Source organism: Agelaius phoeniceus, chromosome 2 (genome assembly GCF_051311805.1).
Source record: "Agelaius phoeniceus isolate bAgePho1 chromosome 2, bAgePho1.hap1, whole genome shotgun sequence".
Classification (NCBI taxonomy): Eukaryota; Metazoa; Chordata; class Aves; order Passeriformes; family Icteridae; genus Agelaius; species Agelaius phoeniceus.
In genome coordinates, this window is record NC_135266.1 from 14,942,926 (window position 1) to 14,969,653 (window position 26,728).

General features: G+C 42.4%; 1 protein-coding gene across 2 annotated transcripts in view; it reads left to right on the forward strand.

Moving 5' to 3' along the window:
- The window catches only part of SMPX (small muscle protein X-linked), a 41,617-nt gene extending 25,121 nt beyond the window's left edge, over positions 1 to 16,496 (forward strand). For both annotated transcript variants that reach the window (XM_077174690.1, XM_054628332.2), the window contains exon 5: positions 15,416 to 16,496. The gene's annotated coding sequence lies outside the window, so the exon portion shown is untranslated. The remainder of the gene's footprint in view (positions 1 to 15,415) is intronic.
- Positions 16,497 to 26,728: the final 10,232 nt, after the last annotated feature.

The following is a 26,728-nucleotide window of genomic DNA, read 5'->3' on the forward strand; positions in this document are numbered from 1 at the left end:
CATGCCAAGTTAAATTAACAGCCTGTATAAGATGTCTTGGCTTCATGCTTTTCCATCTCTGAGGCAATCCTCTGGGTTAGGTGCAAGACGGCTGTCAAATTTCCCAAGCTGATTAAGAACTCTCACTTTTCCATGGCAAAGGAGCCATAAAACCTAGAATGAGACTTAGATATGCAGAAGAGGCTGCAGAGAATGTGGGTTATGTAAAAACTAGGTTGGGTTTTGAGTTGGCAACCATTTTCTTACCGCCCTTTCCTTTTTCCTCCCATTTGCTATATTTTTCAATATATTTTGCTTCATACAAAGTGCTAAGAATTTCAGGAAAAGTATTTGCAAAGTGCCCAGAGACCACTAAGTCTCAATTTAAATATATTGAAAATGAAACCTGAGCCAACTTCTGTCTCATCTGTGAGTGTATTTGCAGGGATGTGACCATTGTCTCAGGCCCACTCTTTTCATTGCACGTGCCAGAGTTATGTTGAAAGAAAACAGGTGGATGATTAGTACCACAATTAATCATAGTTCAGTCATGCTGTGATATTATCTGTAGGCATATCAGACATATACTATATTTATATGGAACAACACTCACACATTATGAATTCTGTGAGAAGAAGCCATATGACCAGGAGAAAGTAGCATTTTTAGAAACTGTAACTAGCACAGAGAGTCAAATGTGGGTTATTTGCAGTACAGACTGGGTAAGGTGGCAGAAGAGGCAGAATTCATGATGAATAAATTGGGTATTGCTGCTCAAATAGAGATAGCTGAGATTTCTTTTGTCTTTCTTGGAGAGGAGCCTCTTCTCAGTGTCTTCAAGATCACAGAGTTTGCTGCTAATGCATTGAGAGCAAAGAGATCGGACTGAGAGAGCTTAGGGACAGGGATTGCCTCAGGTTTGGCAGCACTTGGCTGCCCCATGCTGCCCATCCCTGTTCCTGCAGTGCAGCTGTACTGAGGAGCCACCTGGCTCCACACCAGCCTCACAGTCCGGTAACTTCCCCTGCCTCCAGAGCCCAGCAGGGACCACTAAATGTCACTTCAGCTGACTGGGATCTCTGGGCACATCTTCTCTTTCAGCAGCAGAGCAGCACTCAACACTGGGTGTTACTCTCACAGAGCTTCAACCTGACCAAGTGCCCACAAGATCCCTGCAAAGTCCTGAAAGAGCTGAAGTTACAGCAGAGCTGTGTTCCTTTCCTGAGGCTTCCAAACAAATACATCCTGGCAAAGCCCTCACTAGTGCTCACCTCTAGGAAGCTTCTGAAGTGGATTCTCTTTGTAACTTTAATTGCAGTTTAGTTTTAAAGTGGGAGCACATCAGGCAGCAGCAGGGGAGCAGCTGCAGGATGATCCCTCCTCCCCAGGGTGGCAGGTCAAGGGGCAGCAGCCCTCTGTTCAAAAAGGGTCTGTAGAGGTTACACTGCTGCATTTTTTCCCTTTAACTGCAATAGCAGAAGCAGGTAGGTTGTGCTGCTGCTCTTCTGTGTTTCCCTGGCTACCACACAAATGTGGTTGTTTTACTTTCCCCAGCCTCTTCTCAGTGGTAATGTAAAGGAACAGTGTGTCCTTCAGCTGCTTCAGCAATCTGAAGTGCTAAGAATGCAAAAGACTCTTTTCTGACAGTCTTTTGTTCTTCTTGTGCTTCTGGGTTTGCCATTAATAAAGACTATTTTTTTCCCAAGCATTAATTTTCAAATGAATTGTGGTTTTGTCAACTCTACTGATATAATGATTTAGTACAGAACATTGCCCAAAGGGTTAATGGTGAATCTAGTTTATTTACACTGTTGATTGTTGGTAGGATGCGGTTTGGGAATTCTTTTTTGGTGGGGGAAAAAACCAGGGGAAATAACTGTTACAGTGAGATAAATCCCAGTCAAAACATACTGGTAAATACTGCATCGTGGCAGTAACTCTTCAGGGAAACTAGAGGGCAAGCTTCTAAAGTACTTAGAGCTCTGTAAACCTGCAATTAGGTATCTCCTCAGCTTCCCAAAGAAAAGCTAAGTGCCTCACTCGTAGGGGCTGGCATGTTTAATCAGCTAAATGCTTTCAAAATACTGCCCTGGGAGGGCTCAGGAAGTCTGCTGCATAAAAATAATAGTCATTGCTCTGTGTCAGCAGTCAAGCAGCTCCTATTGTAAGTCTGCTGATTATTACACCCAATATAACTAAGCTGTCTTTTGCCTATCCCTCCATTTGTCTCAAATTTCCGTGCCATGAATTGTGTCACATTGTGCACAAGAAATCACTGTGGGCCAAATAGAGTTTTATTATTATTGTTATCATTATTGTTGTATGTGTGAGTTCTGCTTAGCATCCACATGGGGCTTGGCCTCTGACCCATTCATAAAAATAATTTTTAATTTCCTATGGGTCAGTCTGGTGGAAACAGCATATACAGCTAATTTTTAGAGCTTGTAGCTGTCAAAATGAATCTTGAAGGGCAGCATTAAAGTGTTTGGCATCACACACCTGAATGAAGGTGCAGCTCAATGCAGCAGGAGGCTGAGATGAGGCAGAGGCAGTTTGGGAATGCCAAGTTTGTGTTATACTGCAGATTTAGGCCCTGCCCTCAGCTGAACCACAAGGGAGCAGGAATATCTGGGGTTAAACCATACTATTTACAGTTTAAAAAATTTCAATATTTCTCCTCTGATTTGGGAAGCTATGTCCAGCAGCTTCTGGATGTTAGGACTGTTGAGCAGGGATTGGGGTTTTGAGTCTCTCAGACCTGAAACTGCTGACCCTTGGAAGCCTCCAAAGTCAAAGAGCAGAACGAGCCTCCTGGGCAGCTGCTGGGATAAAAACCTGGCCAGAGCAGTCATGCTCAGTATTCCACGTTGCATCAGGAGAATTGCTGAAAGCAAAATCTTTCCATAAAAAGTTATATTTTCAAATCACAAAACTTTCCCAGTGGAGAAATGTTCCATCAGAAAAATGTTGGACCATTTTGACTCTTGGCATACTCTAAGGTACAAAATCTCATTGCATTTAAATAAATTTCAGCAGCCTCAGCCCATGCCAGCTCTCAAGCAACCTCGGCTTTTTCTCCAGTAATTATCCAACCTGATAATTCTCTTGTCATTTCACCCTTTTGCTTCACTGAAGGAAGAAAGGGCGTGTTTGAAGCACACCAAGATGCTGTTTGCTTCTATTTCCATTACCCTGGAACTTGAAATTCATAAAAAGTCATGATTTAAATATATATAATTTTAATCCCAAAGTAAGCATACACAGACAACTCCAAAAATCAATTACCTTCAGGATACACATGATTAGACTTTGTTTTATAAAACTTTTTTTTTAACATAGTCATTTCTAAAATCAACATAAAATGTGCCTATTTTTCAGGCATACACATAAGACAACAGTCTGCCTTGCCAAAGTTTGAGCACGTGGCTTTTGAAAGTCTAACCAGTCAACACCCAGTGCTTAGACCTTTCTTCTCAACCATTAAAGTTGTATGAAAATGGAAAGCATTTGCAATAAAAAATGAGTGGCAGAGCTAGGATCCTGGAGAATATGTGAATTCTTATGGATAATGAAATAAAAATCTTTGGACAATATTAAAGTCTGATAGGAAGTGAAAAATCAAGCAGTATGGAAGCTAAGTGTGTTTGTGTTTGTCATTGTACAGTATGTTAATTCACATGCAGTCTGCCTTATATTGTGTTGCCTGAATTTTATGATTCATAACAATTTTCCTCATACCATCTCATAGCTACAAAATTATGTGTGGTTGCAAAACAAGCACAGCAATGCTGAATCATCCTTTCTACATGCCAGTAAGCCTCTGAAGTAGCCTATCTCATTTTAAGTATAGGGGAAAAAAAGCTTGGTATTGATCTCTTAATATTTGTATATTAATAATCACTATTAGGCTTCATGTTTAGTCTTAACTGATTAACTGATGCTTATGTGAGTCATTTATCAACTCAATATTATTTTAATATGTGCCTTTTATTATTATTAAGTTCCTAAATTTTTCGTAAAGAAGAAAAAGCCACAAAAGTCAGCTGTCAACAAAGACCAATGGTACCTTTGAAATGCCATTAGTGAGGGACTCCATAGGAATCAGCAGCATGCCAAATATTTCACTTTCCACAGTCTTTGTCCCTGCAGCTCTAACATCTCCAGCACAAAAAAAAAAAAAAAAGAAAAATTCTTAACCTTTTGCTTACCATTTTTTAATTAAAAAAAATGCAAACAATATTTAAAGCCTTCTCTGTATATGAAAACCATGCAGACAAGAAGCAGTGCTGCTTAGCACTGGGTGCGTGTCTCTGGAGAAAATGCCAGCTTGTCAGGAGTTTGAAGTGGCAGCCAGCATGACAATAGCAAAAGACATGAGCATTCAGGTGTGAAATCATAGAACCTTTCCAGCAGCAGCATTTTGCTCTGTGATAGGTTGCATTTGGATTTGTTGAGAATGTTTCATACACAATTTTGGGTAAAGTTTTAATATTTGATTGGAGAGCCAGCACAAAATAAGTCCAAGGCCAATGCCTCCTCCAGAATATTTTTTGTGCAAAAGAACTTGAAAATCATTGTTCATAATTTAATTATGTAACACAGTTGCACCTTTTAGAGTTCATATGGCATAAGGCAGAACAATCTTGAGGGTGATAGCCCACCCCTAGAATGCTTTTATTGGACTCTCTGAGGGATTACAATAAAAATGCCAAAAGGATTCACATGAAGTCTTCACCCTACCATAAAAATATCAGTAAAAATAACATCATCTTTCTCCAAATTTCAGCCTCCCCAAATCAAATATTTTTCTAGCAAAACAAAACCCAGGTAGCCTGAATTTTCCAACAAAAGCGCAGAATATCTGGGTGTTGTCACCTCATTGCAAAAGTCTCCCATACCTTTTTGGTGATTTCTCACGAGCATCTCCTCACAGCACTGACTCCTTCTTCTCAGTACAGACAAAAACTTCAGCCCTCTTCACAACACAGCCAACAAACACCAACTCTCTCCTCACCCACCTAACCCACTCTTTTGTAGCACTCATCTTCTTACTGGACACAGCTGTGGTTTATTAAGGGCAGGCCTGTTCCTAATCTTTGGTGATTAGCACAGCTGCAACTCCTCAGGTGTGAGACTACCTTCTGCACTATCTTTATTTTCCTACAATCTATCCCTCCACATCTGGGGATTTTCCATTTCCTGAGAATGAATCCAAATTTTTAACCTAAATCAGGCCCTTTTGTCAAGAAGCTTTGATTTGTTAGCTTTCCAGCTCTCTGTCCACCCCAAGCCACATTTCTAAGAGCTTGCAACAGCTGTTCAGCAGCTCCAGCGCTGGGTGCTGTGGGTCTGGTGCAGACACAGGCATTAACATCATGATGAAGCTTTCCACTCCAGGCTGCTGGAGGGTTTACAAGGCTGGGAGGTTCCTGCCCAAGCGTGCCCGTGTGTGCCAGGCATGGCTGGGGCTGCTGGGTCTGAGCTGAGCCTGGCCTGGGCTCTGCTGGGCGAGGATCCTGCGGCACTGAGCGAGAGGGGCTGCCACGAGAGGGACAGCTAAGGCTGGGGAGCTGCAAAAGGGCTCTGGGCAGGGCTGGGGAGCTGCAAAATGGCTCTGGGCCAGGCCTTGGGAGCTGCAAAATGGCTCTGGGCCAGGGTTAGGAGCTGCAAAATGGTGTGAGAAACAACTGCTCACTTTGAAAACTTAAAAAGGTTTATTAAACCTTGACAAAAGTACAACAAAAGGACTCTATAAAGAAAAAAATTGCAGTGCTGGGAACTGCCCTTGTAGATACCACATGGCCAGTTCGCTTTCAAGATGGATGCTCAGTCTTTTATACCCCTGGGGGTTGCATCAGCCAGCCCTGGCCACTCCCAAAGTCTGTCAGTCTTTGCCATTTGTCTGTGGAAACTGCTTTCTTGTAACTGGATTGGAAATCAGGTGTTGCCATGCTGCACCCCCTAGGCACCAAGCTTTTCCATTCCCACCTGCCCCATGCAAGGGACACATGTGCAGGCCTTATTTTACCTGTCCTAGACAGCCCAGGCTGTCTGATGGCAACAATACAGGGAGGAAAGGGGACTATGGGGAGAACAGAGGGCATCTAAGCTACAATAACCTAACTGTACATCACTAAAGATTTTCTTAATATTCACACAATAGTTATCTTTTAATTGTGAGAGCCAATCATCTCATTATCCATCTATAACAATGGCTTTGGACAGGGCTTGGGAGCTGCAAAATGGCTTTGGTCCCCTGATCATGCTGTCCTACGTGGGATGGGAGAGGGTTTGGCTTTTGGGAGCTGTAGTGCTTCTGGTGGGTTCCCTCACCATCCAGCCCGAAGGCTGTGGCCCCACACTCACCAGGCACTTCTGAAGCAATGCAGTGTGAGAAATAGCTACTCACTTTTTGTAATTTTAGAAAGGTTTATTAAACCTTATCAAAAATACGACAGAAGACGGAATAGAGAAAATGTTACGGCACAGGGAGCAAAGGGTGTTCCCCACTATGTGATCTCCCTCCCACACAATGGAGGTTTTGCCTTTTAACCCTTTAACCTCTCCCAAAGTTCTGTCTATAGATCCCTTCTTCACTGTCCAGTGGTGGAGATCTCTTCCTCAGATCCTGGCTGGAGGTCAGATGTCACCACAGTGACAAGCCAGCCCTCCCAAGTGTCCCAACCCTGGCTGTCCCTTGATAACAATGCAAGGAGGTAAAACATAACTATAAACATATGAAACTTTTCTTAACCTATATACACGATATTTGTCTGTAAATTGTGAGAGTCAATCACGGCGTTACTCATCTCTCACAGCAGGAATCCCGTGGTGTAGCTGTGTAACAATCTGACAGCGCTTGATCTGGTTACAGAGCCCTGTACCAGTGATGTGTTCCTGCCCTTACTCCGGCTGCAGACACCTCTGAGGTATTTCCCCGCACCATCTCTGGGGTGGGCTGCCAAGTGCTGCCTGCAGGGAGCCTCTGCAGAAAGAGCACTCAGCACCATGGACATTTTCTCCTAGCTGGAAACTTTGTTTTCAGAGATATTCCCTGGCTGGAAAACCCCAGTCAGGCAATTAACTCTCAGAGGGTGCATTTCATATTGCATCACTGTTCTCAGTACAAGAAAGATGTCCCATTGTTTTAAATGTCACAGCTTTTCTTTTAATATTTTTATTGTTTATTTTGAGGGGGTTTTTTGTTTGATTGTTTTTCTGTACCAAATATTTTACTAGTCATTAATTTATTTTTATTAATACTTTGTCTGGTCCCTTCTGTATAGATCTTTGCCTTGTAGACATCACAATTACCATTGGCTCCTAGCAACCTCTTCTCTTTTTGATGCTACTCCACCACCCAGGTGCATTGCTACTGGCTATTTTCCACCCTGTGCCTGCAAGCAGCTGGGTGGTTTTGGTTATCATTGGAGAAATCAATAGGATTTGTTGCACCTCAAAGGAGGAAATAAACACTTTGCAGGATCAGCCATTTGGCTTCCTTACTGATGAATTTGTTACAATGATAATTACTGAAGTTTCACTGTCTGCTGTTATGGGGAATGAAAATGAAATACAATTAAACTGTCCAAGAAATCCCTCTCTAATCTCACTGACATAAACTTTTTGCTACTTAAGCTCTTTAAGTCATTTGGCTTTGTTAACAGACAACTTGGGTATACTTGCTAATATGGTCAGGATGACACTGACAACAGTGACCAAGCTGTTGAGTGGTACTTACACTGGAAATCAAATGCTTTTTAATGCAGAGATTGTATAGATGAATGAGAAGCACTTAACATAAACTCAGAGAACAGTTTCCCCTATATTGATAAATAATTGCAAAGAATAATAATTATAGGCACACACCTGCATGGACTTGGCAGAGCTTACTGAAGTGCTAGAAAGGAAAAGCTGGTTGGTTTTTTTCCTTCAGAAGACACTAATTTAAAAGGTAGAAAGTGCTGCTGCATAGTTCTCATTAACAGAGGTAAAAAAAGCCACTGCAGCTCCTTATCAACAACTTTAATCACAGCATATGCTATATACTGCTTAATCTTTGTTAGCCATTATGAATTACAAATCACCTCATACAGTCCCAAAGCAACTGAAGATGGGTCTGCAGAATCTTTTTATAGAGGTCACACTTTAAGTTGTGAGAATTTGTAGTAAAAATGTTAATGAAAAGCAGAAAATTGAATTAAAACTTGAATTTATCGTGAGGTAAGCATTTGTTACAGCCACTGTGCTTTAAACCTGTACAGGATAGAGAGAAAATGTAAAGGATAGCTCCAGAAAAAGTCATTGCAGAAGTAGTAATAATACCAATAACAGAGAGTATACTAGAATTTCTATAGGGTTTTCTTTGTAATAACATTTCAAACTGCTCTGCATAATCAGTCCTTTAAAATTCAATCTCTTATTTAATCACTCAGATATTATAAACTTCAAGATATGTTTTACCAGCTTTAAGAAACTGTTGGTTTTTTATCTTTCTAGACAATGTATTTGCATCAGCATTTGTAATGAATCCATTAGCTAAAAAAACCCCCTATGCTCATTAAGGTTCTGTTTCATGTAAATGAGAACTGGCAGCCCAGCATAATGTTTTAGGCAGCTTTCTGACCTCAGCCAAGAAATGCCCAAACAAAAGTAAAATTATGACTGGTAAGGCTAAAGAGATGTGGAGGTTCAGAACACATTTCCATGCTCTAGAGTCTGTAGTGTTTGTAGCCCATTACAAATCCCAAAACTCTTAGTACGAGTCAAGAGGTAGGGATATTTTTTTCTTTTTCTGTGATATGAAAATGCTGAGGGGTTTTTTTCACTTTTGGAACTGCTACTTATTGCAAGATCTTGGGCCACATACCTGTGGATCATTGGCATCTGGGTTCCACTTAGAAAAAAAAAAGGCAATATAATAAATGACAGGTATCATGTCTTTATGGACATTAGGTCTTTTGGAGAGCAAATATTTAGAATTCAAGTTGATCTGAAAGACTTCTATTTGACAGCTGTCATTTCAGAACCACTGAATGAAATTGTCTCTTTTGCGAGTTCCTTTGGTGCCAAAGCTTTGTGTCAGTGCAGGTAACAAGAAATTTTGATAACAGTATAACACAAGGAGTGTGCTATACTGACTTTCCCTGTGTAATAAAAGGGTTTATTGTGTCTGGCTGGACCTGCTGTTACACAGCACTTGGCTGCAGCTCCTTTGTGTGTGCACTACCGAGCTGCAAACAGTGGAAGGGTCAAAACTGTCCTTCACTCCCCAGGCCACTCTGTCTGAACTGAGATGTAAATTAGAGAAAGAACATATGCATGTCAAAAGGAGCATATGGCTTTCAATAGTCTTCATAGTGAAGATAGCAATGTTTGTTATTTAAAAGATTATTTTTGTGTTTTGGTAGAAAATAATTTTTGCCTAGTGTTCTTTGTCAGACAAATTGAAAGGATAAAAATTCTGACCTTTCTCTATTTTTGTTTTGAAGCCCTGCATGTATGTGTATGTGCAACCTACATTTCAATTTATTGACTGTAGGTAAAGGGCAAAAAAAAGAAAAAGGAGTTAAAAATAATTTTTTTAAGAGGCATAAATGTTTCTCTTTCCAGTATTTCACAGGGACAATGCCCAGAAAATATAAATGAGAGAAAATATATTTTAAAAGACATATGATATATGCTCAGCTACATGTGAGTTGCTCTCATTATCCTGACAGAAATATAACAAATGTGCTGAAATAATTTTTAAAAAAACCATTCAGGTAATTAAAATAGTTTAATTTAAAATAGGATCTTTCATTTAGTCAACCAGATATCGTTGGAAAGGAGTCAAGGGATGAACTCCCTCCCCTTTGCAACTTAAAACATCTCTCTGGCATCCCATCACAGTATTAATATGTTAACCTGGAGCACATTTGACTTCCTACTGCTTCCTCTGGCATCTGTGTGGACAGTGATCTTGATATGACATAAATATTAAAGGAGTTGCATGGGAGAAGCTGACTGCAGCAAGGGCTGCCCATCAAAGGGAAGTGAGGGGAGAGGAATTAAAGCAGATCCCCTGGCACTCCAGGTTACTGTCTCCAAAAGGTCAAGGCTTTTACCAGATGTGCAGGAGAATTAGAGAGTCTAAGGAGATAGTCTGGCTTTATTTCACCTTGACAATTCACTAGAGCAATGAAAAGAGACATGTCCCTGGATTTACCTTTTGCCCAGGTTTTTCCTTCTGTAGAGCAGTGTGTTTGTAATTCTAGGCTAATTCTGCTCCAGACTCACAGACGTTCACGACCTCTGTCCCCTTCTTACCTTACTGTAACTGATACCCTTTTCATTCCCAGTGTGCTGTCTGCTGGGAATGGCCAGATGTCTTTTAAATGACATAATGGGAACAAAACTCTTCCCTAGGACTCCTAATTCCATAAGAAGTCATTACCTTCATTTCCCACTTGCACTTTTGGAGGGGCATTTTTTAACCCTTTTTATCAATTTTTCCAAATAGTGCAGAATTTTCCCCAAGCAGCCATACCTGTTGTCTGTGTGCAATCCACATGGTATGTAATAAACACTTTCAGTAGTTTGGAATCTTTAGAGTGTGGATGACTTAAATCATGACCCACAGCCTGGCTAAACAGTATTGTGAAGACAAGGGCCAGTTCTCCAACTGTGAACTCTCTGTCTGCTCCCAAATAGAGCTCTCCTTGCTGCCTCTTTTTGAGGGTTGCACTTATGGCTGAGGTAGTGGTGAGTAAGAGATCTATAAATGGGTTCTGGTGAGGAGTAAACATCATGTGGTCGTTCACTTTGGAAGCTTGTTGAGTGGGAGGTATTTACTGAACCTTGGTGCACTTGCTGTAATCACTGATCTTCTTCGAAGTGCTAATGTCTCTTTCATCCTGTGGAAAGTTACTTCTTATAAAATAGGATGCCTTAACAGGATTTTGGGGTTAAATATATAGGGCTGGGAGCTATTGAAATAAAAAAAAATATTCAGTGCTCAAGTGATTCATGTATGGTCTTTAATTATATAATATTAGCACTAAATGTGGTCATTTAATTGCATATATGGAGATACAGCCAAAATCTGAATAGATTTCATATTTCTTGTTCTTTCAGCTAGCATGCTCTCTAAGAACAGAAAACACTGACAACTGGAACTACTAGCGATTTTTTAAGAGTAAATATTTTGTGTTCTTGCTGTTAACTCGTTGGGTGTTTTCAGATAATAAAAGCAAGATGCAGCATTAAAACTGTAATTTTGAGAAAGGAAAATGAAATAGTGAGATTTTTGCAATTAATTTCTTTATTTTTATTTATTTTTGAAGCTGCATCTGTATTGAACAGCACATACATTAAATAGTTTCTTATATAAAAATAGCTACTGCTTTTTTCTGTGGTCAGAAACCTCAGGGATCTAGTCTTTTTTATTCCAGAAAACAACATTGGCATCCAACCGACTGCAATCATAGCCTTGCAGATTCTCAGTAAGGGAATGGAGAAGGTCTTGAGGGCTGAAAACTCCTCTAATTCCATGATTCAAAGTGTTCCTGAGCATGTACTTATGTCCACCCTTAATCAGGACAACATTTAAGCATTTGCTCTCAAGTATATTCTTTTTTTAAATGGGTGAGGGTTGTTCAGGGTGAGGTTGATTGGAGCAGCGAGGGAGTCTGGTGATAACCTACAGCAGCTGAAAGAATCACCAGAGAACATAACTGTGAGCATTGCTAATGTACCATAAGCAACCTATTTTTGAGTTTACAGGCTCCCATGGATCTCTGGAGGAGTTTGTGCTCTAAAAATAACGTGCCTTTGGGAGCTGGGACAGGGAGAATTGCAGCTGGCCAGTGGGAGGTCTGAGTGGATTAGAGCATCACAGGGAGATAATAGAGAGTCCACTGACTGCAAAGGGAGCTCAGGCAGTAATTATAAGCAACCAGAGAGCAGAGAGTATACCTGAGAGAAAGATGATACAGTTACCAGGTGTTAAAATAGCACCACTTGCAAGCAGCATGCTTTAGACAAAATTTTAGAAAAGTGGGCTTGATTTTCCTCAACACCTGAGCCCTGTGGAAATATTTATCATCATGGCACTTTGGTTTTTGCTTCTTTTAGATGACAAGTGGCAGCATTCCTGGGATCTCTAGTTTTTGGGTTTTATTGCTCCTCCTGCTAACTAGCTACTCTTGTAGGCACATGGTCTCCTAGAAGGCTGGGTTTCCTTTGGTTGGAGCTGCTGTGTCCCAGTTGGGACTGGAAGAACTGGACTCAGCAGGTCTTTTGGGGGTCCACTGCCTAGTGAGAGACCTGTGCCATGGAAGGAGGGAAGCAGAGAGGTGCTTGCTTGGCTGGATGGGATACAGTGCCAGTTTGGACCTTTCAGTCCTGAAATCATGAAGGTGTTAAGGGATATTGATTTCAATGGGAGAAGAAGGTCAAAGGTGTGGGAGCTATGAGGAAACAAAGAAAGGACAAAGAAGTGTTTGAAAAAATGGAGCATGTGACCAAAAGTAATCCCATCAACTAGATTACTTGTTTTATCAGCAACACAGTAATACAGTTTATAGCACCTTGCTGTTTTAGTTTGTAAACCCACTCAGTGATGGCTCCACAGCCAGGCAGGGGAAAGAGGGACCTTGCACATGGCCCATGAATCCACCTTGGCCCTCCTGAGCAGAGGACAGCTTCCCCTGGGACAAGCAAAGCCTCTGACAGACTTACAGACTGCCTGACCCCCAAGACCCCCTCAGGAAAACATCCAGTCCAATGCCCTGCTCAGCCATTGCTCAGGGCCAGGTCCAGTCAGGGTTTGAGTATTTCCAAGAATGGAGATTCCACAACCTTCCTGGGCAACCTGGACTAGTGTTTGACCACCCTGATGGTAAAAGTTTTATTTCCTGTCTAGATGAAATTCCCTGTATTCCAATTTGTGCCTGTTGTCTCCTTTCCTGTCGCTCAGCACAGTGAGGAAAGTCTGTCTCCATCCTTTTTGTACCCAAAGGCTTTGTACCCACCTTCTTTGTATTACCATGATCCTTGGGGGCTTGATGTGCCCAGCACAGGGTGGCTGTCATTAGGAACTCAGGAAATAAGGACAGATTAAACTACTTAAAGAAGATAAGCATGTAGCTCCCATGCAAGGCAGAGGTATCCCTCAGGGTGACACCTGCAGAAAACACAGCCTAAAATCTAAAATGCTGAATATGCTAGAAAGGTACAAAAAAAATATGATGCAATCCTAAACCCCAGAATGCTAAATTACAGCTGTCCATCGTGCCAAAATCTGCCCACAATGTGTTTGGAGGCAGAACCTGTCACTGGCCTCTTTCAGCAGAAGGATCAGAAAACACTTGTGATGCTGAGGACCACACTGTGCTCAGATTTGCCTGCTGTGCCCTGCACACTCTTTCTCCTGATCCCAGGCCTGAGCCCTTGAGTTCAGTCATAGCCAGCAATATTTTATTCACATACCACTTGAAAACAGCCACTCTGTGATACTCAGGAACAGGCACAGAAGAGTTTGAAAGAGAAAGGAGGATAATCCTGAATGCTGAAGCACATGGAGAGTGTGTGTAGGCAGGAGGTAATTATATAGGACAGGATTACTTGTGTGTGTGTATCCCAGGGAGCCATCAAATACAGCCCTAAAGGTGGGTTTTGTTTTTGAGAGCAGAAAGAGAAATACCTTAAATTACCTGACTGGAAGGAAATTTCAGCTGAAACAGAGCAGTGCATTGCCCTGCTGAGCCCAGCTATGAGAAGGCCATGTCATTTGATTGCTAATGGCCACAGAGTGTTGGTAGCACTACATAACATCTGGTGTTATGGCCATTTCACTGAGGGCAATGACTCCCTCTCACTTTCTTTCTAGACAAGTTAATTAATATTTGACTTCTTTATTTAAAGGTTGCCATCACTTTCAAGCAGTCTGTGTAAGCCATGCAAGGTTTCTCTTAATAGCACCTCTCTTCTCCAGGGAAGAGTTTTTTCTGAAAGCAAAGAAATCCTAGCCTTGTCCCTCCACTGTTTGCTCAAATGTGCACAGCCTGTCCAGGGGCACAGCAAAAACTCCCTTCATGTAACTCATCATGAGATATAGAAGGTTGTCATTCTTTATTCTGTCCTGTGACTCTTTCTCTGTTTTCTAAGCATTTATTAAAGGGTCATGAGTTCAATAAAATTTACCAAAGGTAGACATATTCCTCCACCTCAAATACTTATATCTTAGCTGATTAAACATGTATGCTGAGAAAGTTAGTGTCTTGACCTTTTGAGGGTTTTCAATGCTGAGCCATCTAGAACCACTGATATCAATAGAAAGCATGGCATTTTTTAACTTCAAAGAGAGCAGAAATAGGCCCTATGCTGGGCTTCAAATTAGCTGTGCAGGAATGAGTCTGTAGATGGGTCAAGGGAAATTGCTCATCACTCCCCAGACAGAAGCTGAGCACCCCCTCAACCTTGCTTTAGATATATACATAAATAATTAAGTGGGATTTATGAAAAGAACACAGAAGATATTTTGCTACTATTTCTAGAATACTGTCCTTAGTGCTGGTCAGTCAGGAGAATTAAAGCAGAAATAGGGAGAAGTGGAGCTGTGACAAAAGTAGTTACAGGAAGATATACACGACCAAAAGAAGAGAGGCTGAAAACTGCCCAGGACTATTCAGTTTGGATGGAATCTCACCAGTGAAGACTCTAATGGGTAGAACAGAAAAGGCAAGAGAAGAGGGTAACCAAAGCAGTTAAAAAAATTAAAATGCACAGACATATATATGTATATATCAGTAAGTAGTATTTAATGGTAAAATTAAATACCATTGTTATTTTTATGAATTGATGCATCCCTACTCCCTGCAGCACAGCCACACTGCTGAGCCACATGGCAGGATTTGCCTCCTGTGCCTGCTGGAGCCAAGGCAGAGCTTTCCTGGGGCTGAGCCCCACTCAGGGTCTGTGCAGGGCTGGACCTGCCTGCCCCCAGGCTCTGCTGGATGGGATGGGATGGGATGGGATGGGATGGGATGGGATGGCATGGGATGGGATGGGATGGGATGGGATGGGATGGGATGGGATGGGATGGGATGGGATGGGATGGCATGGGATGGGATGGGATGGGATGGCATGGGATGGCAGTGGGGTGGGGCAGAGACCCAGCACCCTGTGCCAAGGGCAAAACTCAAGGCTTTAAAGGCCTGAAGTTTTGACACAATCATAAAGTTTCATCAGACAGAGATCTGGACTGTAGGTGGGAAAAGCTAGTGGATCACAAAGATCTGTATTCCCTGAGCTTGGCTGTAAACCAGTGCTGTCAGAGAAAGAAAAACTGCAGGTGTGGAGAGTGTCCTCCCCCTCACAGCTTTTCTGCATGATCTGAAAATACCTGTGAGTGCACTGATAATAATTAATTTCTGGTCTTGTATTTGTTGCACAGGTCTGACAAGTGAAACTGAATGGATTCCAATGAATGGAGAAAATTTCAAATATTTTATATATTTGTATGAAGACTATGAACTTCCCAACTCTTCAATACCCCACAAGAAGCATCTTCTTTGTACATTTATATCAATGCTTTCTCATTGTCCATTTTGTTTAACGTAGGAAAGTAGTGCTGAAATAAAACAGAACAAAGCAACCAGCAATGAAAATGTGTATGTAAAGCAATGATTTTGACCTGAGAATGGGGAGTAGTATAATTTGAAGTTTGAGCAAAAATAGAAAAAACTTAAAATAATTACATCATTATTTTCAATTAATTTGGTTTCTGTCTTTTTGAAAAATGTCAATGTGTACAAAAGAGTTTTTGAATTAATTCACAAAGTGCAGAATAAATGAGGGATATAACATCTTATGTTCTGCTGTGAGTTCCTAGTTATAGAGGAGGAATCATGTATCATGTGTAATAAAGGAAATTAAAATATTAAAAGCAATGGTCTTTCTGGTGAGTTGAGCTAAATTCTTCTTTTGTTGTAGAGACAAAGTATTTCTTTTCCTCCGGAATCCAGAATGCACTGCTGTTCTGATACTTATGCATCACCTTTATACAATGAATATACAAGATGTGAGGTAGCTGACAGAAGACCTGCAGCCTTTATTCAAATAAAGAGTCATCCAGCCTTGATGGAACATGTCCATGAATACAGCTTGAAGGATCATTATCTTCAAAAGCTCAAATCAAAAGGGGACACTGGAATATGGATGCTGGGCTAAAGTAATGTATGATCACAGCACCTCTTACATAGAGTGATTAATCCTTGATGCTTGCATTATATCAACTGTACATAAAGGAACACTGATGCATATTCCATTTTTGGAAATGAGATCTTATTGTAAGAGAAATTTAATACACTCTGTCTCCATGGTCTCTTTTATGTTACTTACTGTAAAGGGATATGAGGAGCTGTTTTTAATAATATTCTTGTAATGTTGATTGAAACTATTCTACATACTCTGAAACTCTCTGCCTGGCTCTTGTTTATTCAAATAAAATAAAGATAATTATTCTGGTTAGAAAACAGATTTCAAGTTGAATATTACTTACAACGACATCCATCTAATTCTTGTTTGCTCCATCAGATAATACCAGAGCTAACTGAAATGATTTTTGAATTTTAAGTTTCCATATATTTGCATTACTTTGTACAGGAAATTAGAAAGGAGCTGTGCTCTCTGCAGCTCAATTAAAATGACATTATTGTACTTTTTGCTTTGAATATGCAATATCAACATTGCTTACTGTCCTGCTTCATCCTTATATGCTCTGATTTGCCTTAATGCATTTCTTGGAGGTGAACATCCCTGAAGGACAGGTTGAAATGGAAATGTCAAGAGATGGAATGTATCAGGGGCAGCTTTCATTTACATCACAATGAGATTAACATGTCTGTTCAATCAAAAATGAACAGTTTTCCCCAACACTGCATTATCAGTCACTGATATTGGACTGCATTTTTCCTACCAGTCTGGAAATGATAAAAAGGAGAAAACACATTGATCCAAAAGCATGCTGAAGGTGAGATGAGTCAGGGCCTTGGCTTTTGTTTTCTTTACTCACTTAAAAATACTAATTTCAGAGAACTAGGGAAAGGTAAAGCCTCCTCCTTTATAGTTAGGAAACTTCACGGTGAAAATTCCAGGGGATGGAGGGAGTTGGGGCCACATCCCAGTCTTCATACCTGATTGTGTAGGTGAAAGAAAGAAAACCTATCCCTGACAGAGGAGTGTGGTTCTTTTGCCAGATTTCAAATCCTTGCTTCCAAATAGAGGGGTACCACCAGAGGCCACTGAAACATCTTCAGAGTGGGGAGGGACCAGTCAGAGGCAAAGAATACTTTTTCTGAGCTTTGTCTTTATTTTAAATGAAAACTTTTACACTCTCTTGAGACTGATAACTAGTGGGGAGTGGGGATCAGTGAGAACCCTGAGTTAAGTCTAAGGACTACAAGAAATCCTTAATAGAACATGAAATTAGTACTAGGAAAAAAGGAGGCTGTGAAGATTCTCTGTCTCAGCTAGCAACAGTTTACAGCTGGCCTGAACCATCTTGTGCTAGTGAGGTTATTTTTCACCTAAACCTTATTAAAATTCTGACTGTGGGGTGCACACAGGCCAGTGAAAGATGTCCCAGGCAGCTCTGCAGCCTAGTACTTCTGGCATGGGAAATTCCATCCCCCAGATGTTAGAATCTGGCACAAGGTTAGGGAAGGGCTGAGGTCTTACAATGAAGAATGAGCACACATAATAACAGATCATGCTAAAATCATGCCCTTTCCTGTGGTCACAAGGGAGTCTTTGTGGGTGTGAGCCAAACTCACTGGCAGTGTCAGTGTGTGAACACCTCCCTAATGACCACCCCAGAGAGTGGAGCCACAGGAATGGCTGCACCCAAGCAAACACTTAACAAGCTCCCCTCCATCCCTGTCCCTGACCCTTTCATCAGGGGACCCATGACACAAAGCAAAATACCTGGATTTCAGGGTCATCTCTGTGCCCTGGTGTCCTTGTGGTGCTGGTGTGAGAGTGAATCAAAGGGACAGTTCTGCCCTGTGTCACCAAGCACTGGGCATGAAAGGTGTGGGAGAGTTTCCTTTGTTGACTCCCTACCCAGAGCTCTGCCTTGAATTCTTTTTTCCTCCTAATGCCAAAAAGGAGATTTTGTTAATCTAAGAGAAATTGCTCAACGATGTTGTGGCAACATGTTCTGTTAGAAAAAACAGAAATAGGTGTCATGCAGTGCCCACAGCAAAGGGTTTAGTCTAATGAGACAGCAAGACCCCAACACATCTGGAAAGAGATCTTTAATCACTGGCTAGTGAACAAAACCACACTTTAATGATTTTTCTGGTTATCTGCACAGAAAAATCCAAACACATTTAGCTTAGAGGTAAAGATAGAGGTAAAATAATAATTACTGTTACTTGAAAATTTTGGGGAGTTTGAATGTATCTCCATTGGTTACTCTGGTTTAATCACTTTCAGTTAAAAGATTATATTGCTTCTGCATTTCTGAGGCAAATAGTTTTATTTGTCTTAAAACTCTGGATGCTTGGATTTATGCATTAATTTGAATTATAGAACTAAACTGGCAGTTTTATCTTTTCTGTGGTGGTGTAAGCTAGTAGTAAAAGCAAGCAGTTAAAAAAAACAAAAACAAACCAGTACCTCCCCACTGTACTGCTTTACATATTGTGTCAGTAAAACATCTGTAGTTACATGCAACTGTGTTTATGGATGTGAGTTCTCCAAATCAGATTCTGGAGGCACAGTTCACTGGGTTCAATGGCATCTCACCAGGACTGTGCTCAGTGTACTCACAAGGATGATGAAGAAGGTCCTTTTATTTATCCCTTGTTTTATGCAGTCTGTAAATTATTTATGTGAAGGCATTAAAAAATCTGGCACTTTGACCATTTTTTATTATAAAAAATTGATGTTGAGAGAAGAGAATCACGGAAGAGGATCCAAGAAAAACAGTTGGATCTTTTCTTTAGCTTCAGGGGCAAAATATTGAAACAATTTTCTTTTGCCCTTGTGACTAAGTCCCAGTTTCTCTAATGTGTGCATATTTAATTTGAGTGAGTTTTTGCAGATTAAGTAATGCACTTGGAAAAAAGATCCTAATTTTGGTATATGGGCTGCCTAGTACTACTGGTGCATAAATAATTACAAAGAAAACTTCCCCTAAAGCCAGTTTTTCAGTCCTCAAAAATACTGCAGCCCCAAGATAAAATATTCTGTAGAGACAAAAAAATGGAGGGTTGGATATAAGATCAGTTAAACCTGGTAAAATCCAGTTTTCCTGTGTCTTTGGAAGAAGTTAAAAGCCATTTATAAAATAAGCCCACCTATCCATATGTTCTATTTACTTCCCACTATATTACTTTGCAGTATTCTATGAGGTGGCTGCTTTCAAAGGCATCCTGCAGAACTGCAGAAGACTGGTGACTGACTGCAAGTGCAAGTGAAGTTAGAGTTGGGGGTTTCTTAAACACTGGTGGATGGTAAATCTTGTCTGGTAACTAATTAAATTTGATTCTCTGTCTGGATGTCATACTGTGAAATGGGATTTAATCCTTCACTGTCTCTTTAGTGAAACTGGAATTGAATTTGTCTTTCTTACAGATGCTGCATCCACAGTGAATGTTTTTTACAGGTACTGCAATAGTTTCTGTTGAGAATGATCTTCATCGGATACAGTGGTACTTAACTTCCATCTAATACTTTCCTAGCTGAGCAATTGCAGGGTTTTAGTGGTCCATAACACATCTCCCAACAGGAGACTGACAATCCAAGCCCTGGATCTTCTATCCTTCGCACATAGCTGTCGACCCTGTGAGGCAAGTTTGGGCACAAGGGGCAGGATTCACACATTTTTTGGGCATGAGGAGGATCCAAATGAGTAGATGTCATGGGTTGACACTGGCCAGCTGCCAGGCACCCACCAAAGCAACTCACTCACTCTGCTCTGCAGCTGGACAGAGGAGGGAAAATATAATGAAGGGTTCATGAGTTGAGGTAAGGGCTGGGAGAGATCACTCATCAAATACTACCAAGGGCAAAACAGGCTCAACTTAGAGATATGAAGAGAATTTATTGTTAACAAAATCAAGAGTGGGATAATGAGAAGTAAAGTAAAAGCACCTTCTCCCCACCCCTCCTTCCTTTCAGCTCCACCTCCTACTCCAGCTGGGCAGGGAGACAGGGAATGGGGGCTGTGATCTGTTCATCTCCTGTGGCTTCTCCCTCTGCTCAGGGAGAGGAGTCATTCCCCTGCTGCGCCCTGGGGTCCCTCCCATGGCAGACAGCTCTCCATGAACTTCTCCAGCATGAATCCATCTCATGGACACCAATCTGCCTCAAACTGCTGTGGTGTGGGTCACTCTTCCACGGGGTGCAGCCCTCCAAGGACAGGCTCCTCCAGCATGGGAGCAGGGTCCTTCTCTCCACAGGTCTCCCACAGGGTCACAGCTCCTCTCAGGCATCCTCCTGCTCTGGTGTGGGGCTCCCCCATGGGCTGCAGGTGGATCTCTGCATCCCCTTGGATCCCCACGGGCTGCAGGGGCACAGCTGCTTCACCATGGGCTGCACCATGGGCTGCAGGGGAATCTCTGCTCAGCACTCAGAGCCCCTCCTGCCCCTCCTTCTTCACTGACCTTGGTGTCTGCACAGTTGCTACTCTCACATGTTCTCACCCTGCTCTTCTCTGGCCAAAAATTGCAACTGTTCCACAGCTTTTGTTTTGATTTCTTAAATACGTTATCACAGAGATGTTACCACCATCTCTAATTGGCCCAGCCTTGGCCAGCAGCCCATCCATCTTTGGACTCACCAGGGATTGGCTCTGCCAGACAGAGTGGAAGCTTCCAGCAGCTTCTCACAGCCATTTCTGTGGCCTTCCTGCTACCAGGAAAGACAGGCTAATGCAAACCCAATACAGATTACTCACCGAGTGCAGGAGGATAGTGCAAGAGGCATGAACCCATAGAAAATGAGAAAATGAGATGGGGAAGGTGGGGCTAAGAGGCATAAGACAGCCTAGGTTAGGTTTCTGCTTTGGAAACGAGGCAGGGAGAAGATTTACTTCAGGTAAGGCAGATTAAATATCCTTATAAGGCAGATGAAATGTTCTTATAAACATCTGGGAGAAGTCTCATGATCACTGGCCTTTTTTCTCATGGGGGCCTTCAGCTTTCCAGTTGTCTGCTAGAAATACACTCCAGCAGAGAGGAAAGAGTCCAGGAGGTTCCTGGAGTGTGTGGAAGTTTGCCTGACACAGCTGGTGAGTGAGCTGCCCTGGGGAGGTGCCCTGGTGGACCTGTTGTTTGTGCACAGAGGACTCGTGGGGGATGTGATGGTCGGAGGGTGTCTCAGGCAAAGCCATCATGAGACAATACAAGTTTTTGACTCTTGGAGACATAAGGAGGTGGGTCAGCAGAACTGCCACCTTCGACTTTGAGAGGACAGCTGGTCACAACTGGTATTCCCTAGGGCTCAGCTATGGAGCCAGTCCTGTTCAGCAGAATTTGCTGATGACATCGAGCTGGGTGGGAGTGCTGATTTGCTGGAGGGCAGAAAGGCTCTGCAGAGAGATGTGGACTGGTTGGATTGATGGGCTGAGGCCAGTTGTATGAGGTTCAGTAAGGGGAACTGCCAGGTTCTTCACCTGGGTCACAAGAACCCAAAGCAACACTCCAGACTTGGAGAAAAATGGATGGAAAGCTGTGTGGTGTAACAGGGTCAGCCTGGGGGTGTTGGTCAACAGCGGCTGAAAATGAACCAGCATGCATCCAGGGGGCCAAGAAGGCCAAAGGCACCTGGCCTGTGTCAGCAATAGTGTGGCAGCAGGACCAGGGCAGGGATTGTCCCCCTGTGCTCGGCACTGGTGAGGCCACACCTCAAATCCTGTGTCCAGTTTTGGGCCCCTCACTACAGGAAGGGCATTGAGGGGTTGGAGTGAGTCCAGAGAAGGGCAGTGGACACTGTTTAGTGGTGAACTTAGCAGTACTGGGTTAAAGATTGCACTTAGTGATCCTGTCTTTTCCAAATTAAACAATTCTATGACTCTGATTCTGAAATCCCTGCTGCCATACCACTTCTTTCTTCCCAAATTTTTGAACAGATAGTGTGGCAGGCTCACCCGAGCAGGTCCATCAGGTTGGTGAAAGATATGTACTGGACTGAACCATGAGAGAAAAATGCTTAGAGGAGGCCAAAGACTTGAGGACAATTCTTAAGGCCCTTTGGATCATTATTGTTACTGAACTTAGGAAAACCATCTTTCTCCTTGCTTCCCCCCAAGAGGGCTTGTGTGTGCTGAGGTGCTGAGGTGGAGACAATGGAGGAAACATCAAGGTTTGAATGAATAGGGCTCTGTTCTCAGTGCTGCTGGTTGCTGACAAGCCTGGCCCTGACCTGATGAATTACAATGACCTCTAGAATTACAAGGGTCGGGGGAGTATCCAGATTTGTGCTTTCCTACAGAAACTACGTAACAAGCACAAATTCTTAAATGTGTTATTGCACAGACAGGTAGCAATGCACACAAACACAAAATCAAATAAAACAAATAAGCTCCTCTGCCCTGTGAAGCACAGAGTGTTCTCCTCCTCCCTCTTTCCATGACAGACACGTGTCCCTGGAGCTGGGGTATGGTTTACCAGCCCTCTGGCCTTCACAGCGTTCTCGGCACTTGTTGTACGCTCCCTGCATGCACATCCATATGCTCATCCTCTGTTTTTATTGCTGAAGGTTATCGAGGGCAAATGAAGGCCTCCAATGCCACTTTCTATGGCCAATTTAGAGCTCACAGATAATCTCCTGTGAGGTCACCCACCTCTTCTAAATGTCATGCACGCATGTGATCTGAAGGCCTTCACAGTCTGTCCTCATGCCTGAATGACATCCCAGTGACTCAGCCACTAACACCTCTGAATGAGGCCAACCCCTTAATTCCCTGCTATGGCTGTTTCTCCAATAAAATGTTACTGAGCATCCTCACACTAAGAGCAAACAGGTGGGGCAGTGTGAGGGGTAAGAGCTCTGCAGAGACTAGGAAAATGACACTGGACGGCACCACATACTTGAGAAAATTCATTTGACTTCAAATTCATATAGTCATGACTCAAATGGGGCATGTGGGCTCTTCCCTTGCCTTTGAGAGGAGAGGAACGTGCTCTGCCTATGCCACACATCCATCCAGGCAGCTGAAATCAGTTGTCCTGACCTAAACCCAAAGGCCAGGTCAGCTGCAGGGGTAGGTGAAGCTCTGCTGCTGTGCACCATGGATTTTCACCACCCTCCACCTGGAAAAGAGCCCCAGCAGATCAGGAGTTCTGGAGGAGCCTGATTCAGAAGGACATGAGGTGGGACCACAGCCTCCAAAACCCCTCCCTGCTGGGGTGGAGGCAGGCCAGGAAGGCTCCTCTCCTTCCCTCCTGTTCCCTTCAGCAAGACCCAGGCTCTGCTGGCTCTGCTAGCCTCTCCTGGGATTGCACCCATCTAACCTGCTTGGCTGAGGCTCCCTGCCCTGCTGTCCTTCAGGGAGCTCCTCACACCTGTGGGGGAAAAGCCCAGTGCCCAGGATTTCTAGTCCTTTCCCACAAAGCTGGGGCTCATCTCATCCTTCTGTGAGCTTCTTTAGTGTGGCTGTGATTCCCTCTGTGAGGTCATTCTGTCCTGCTGGAGCAGAGGTGAACCAGCACATGGGGAAGTGATTTTGCATTGCAGGATTTCAGGAAACACAATGTATGTCAATGTGGAGACACAATTCCTCCAGAATTTGTCTCGTTGTATCCCAGCAGTCCCACTGGTGTTGCACTGTCTGGCAAACCTTTACCAAGAGCAGCTGCCAGTTCTTCAAGGGGGTCTCTGTGCTGCACCTCTTTCAACTTGGAATGGTACAGCACGAATCAGAAGCACATGGATGTTGTAAGTCTTGCTTGTTAGTTTTTTTGGCTTAGTGATATTTTGCACACCTTGTTCCTTCTCAAGAAAAGAGAGAAGAAAGTGACATCCAGAAATGCAAATTACTAATATCCAGAACAAGAAATATTTCTTCTCGACCAATCTAAAAAGGAAAATTACCTGTTTTATTCATCTTTATGACATGTAGGAGAAATAACAAGAAAAAACTAGCTCTCAAACATCAGTGATGGTGGAGTTCATTTCCACACTACTGCATTCAGTTGTCAAAAATACATTTTTATGGATCTATCTCAGCAGAAGTTCTCAAGTCATGGCATGTCTGGGAAGCAGCTTTATAAGGAGCAGTGATGTTGGGCACTGGCCTTCCAATGGCTCTTCCTGTGAAGAGAGGCAGTGCTTTCAGGCAGACACTTTGCATGCCCTTTGTCCTGAACATTTTCAGCTTACTGACTTGCTTAGTAAATTTTGCAAACAGCGCTTATGATGTCTCCCAAGCATCACACACCAGCATGCATCCCAGGCTTTCTCCTATTTAAAGCTTTTGTTTTTCAGTAAAGCACCTCTATTTAGAAAATCACTTGTGTGAATCACCAAAGCCTGAGGACTTTGTGACTGAACACTTATTAGAAGCAGAAGATCCTTAAGTGCAGCCCTCAGAGGGGTTCAAAATGCCATCTAATCCATCTCCTTGCCTCCAGGCAGATTTGTAAGGAATATGTTTTTTACAGCACACGTTAGAGATGATGCCATGCACGATGGCAACCTCACAACCTCCCTAGGCAACTTGTCCTAGCCCTTTGTTATCTTTACTTTTAGAAATTCTTACCTGATTTAAAGCTGTTATTCTTGGCCTGCATATATATATATATATATATATATATATATATATCAGTGATATTGCATGTTATGCCTCTTATGTTGTATGCAGGAAACATACAACACTCAGTAGATCAATCAAATTGGAAAATGATGACAACCATATCAATTTCCCTCTCTCCCTCTCAGAGGTGAGAAAGCAAACCCTGTATTTCCCAAGACATGACTGAACTACATGCAAGGGGGGACCTTGGTCTCTTGTGATTTTTCTAGGTCAGGTGACAAAAATAATGAGTCTTAAAGGAAAGGGAGCTGGTTCTTGCTGAACCCAAGCAAGAAGGCTCTCACTCAGAAGAGCTAGTGCTTGCCAGTCCTGGGAGGCTCCCCCTTCTCTAATGCCACTAGAGAACAGACCAAAGCCAAAACAAAGAAAAAAAGAAAGAGGATAGATGACTAAAGTTTAAAAGTCAAACCCCAAACCACTTCACCATGCAGAAGGAGTAGCTCAGAAGACATTTTTTTATCTTCACAAGCAAGGAGCCCAAACGAGTGTGCAGTGATTGGTGTAATTAGAAATTATGCTGAAAAGAGTCAAGGCACAAAGTTGGATTATACCTTCCCCAGTGATTCTCCTGGTTTGAATTTTTGGTCATGATGAAATGAAAGGTAGGTATAAGAAATACTGATAGAGATAATTTCATGTCTGAATAGTCTTAGGAAGTTGAGCCCAGTAGCTGAGTTGAAGCTTTGCTGGAGCTACAGCTTCCCCTTACAGCTATAGTTGTGTAGGGGATGTAGAAGGACTAAAGTTGTTTTAGAAAACTGGAACCCCTTTTTATTCCTAATACAAATTTTCAACACTAATAACAATCACAAGAAAATCCTTTTCTCTTCCCTCCATCCACATTTTTTAAATGAGGAAGTAATTCTAATTTCCTGGCATACCATTAGCACCCAACACATCAAACCCACCCAAAAGGATAAGCAGAATGAAAATGTCTATTTTCATCACTGAACACATAAGCTTTTAAAAATAACATGCTGAGGTGGGCCAAGGGGAGAAGAACTTTACCCCCCATCCCTGCACATTCATCCCATAGTGATACCTGCTTTTATGGCAGTGCAGGCTGCCACAGGAAGCCAAGGTTAAATAGTTGAAGGTTGAATAGCCTGGCTCCCCTTGGAGATAGCATTTGTGACCTTTGGAAGACTGTCCAAACCAGAAGCTGGTAAATATTTGTTTCTAAGAGAAACCCAAACAATTAAGAGCAAAAGGATTTATTGACTGCAGTGCCTTACAGTAGTGGCCTCATGGGAGGGCAGCTTCCAGCACCTTCTGATTGTTTCAGTGCCCCTTGCACTGTCCTGAGCAAATCCAACAGTTTGGTGTCACCTTGATAACAGAATCACAGCATTCTAGTAAGTAGGAAGGACACTGTCATGAGGAGCAGTGCCCATTAGGATTGTTTAGCTGCCTGATGGGACCTTGGCTTCTAACTGCTCTTTGTGCCTTTGAAAGTGACCTGAATACTTTTGTTTCTGATACTTAGCTATGCCTATTTATCCTCTTGTTTGTCTTTTCAGTTGAGAATATCAGTACATGGGAAACCACAAATAGCCTATAGGAACTGAGGTTCTCTGCAATGCTTTTTTTTTTGTGGACTTATGGCAATGTGTTGCAATTCCAGAAGCTGTAGAAATGCAGTATTTTCTCCAATAACTCTTTTCTGAAAACAAGAGGAAGAACAGGAGAATGCCTGATCTGACTAGCATGGGGAAAAAAAGCAACCTTTTTTATTAATTATTTTTATTAATCATTTAATTAAACATTTCCAGAAGTTGAAGCAGTAGGAAACAATACTGCTTCTGGAGTAACCCAGGTGAGATCAGTGGGGACACCCACATAACACTGGTGCCTGAGGACTCTGCTCCCTAAAGCATCAGTGAAGGCTGCAGAATGGGAACATCCTAGCAGAGATTATTGCTGCCCTTCCCCACCCTTGCTCAC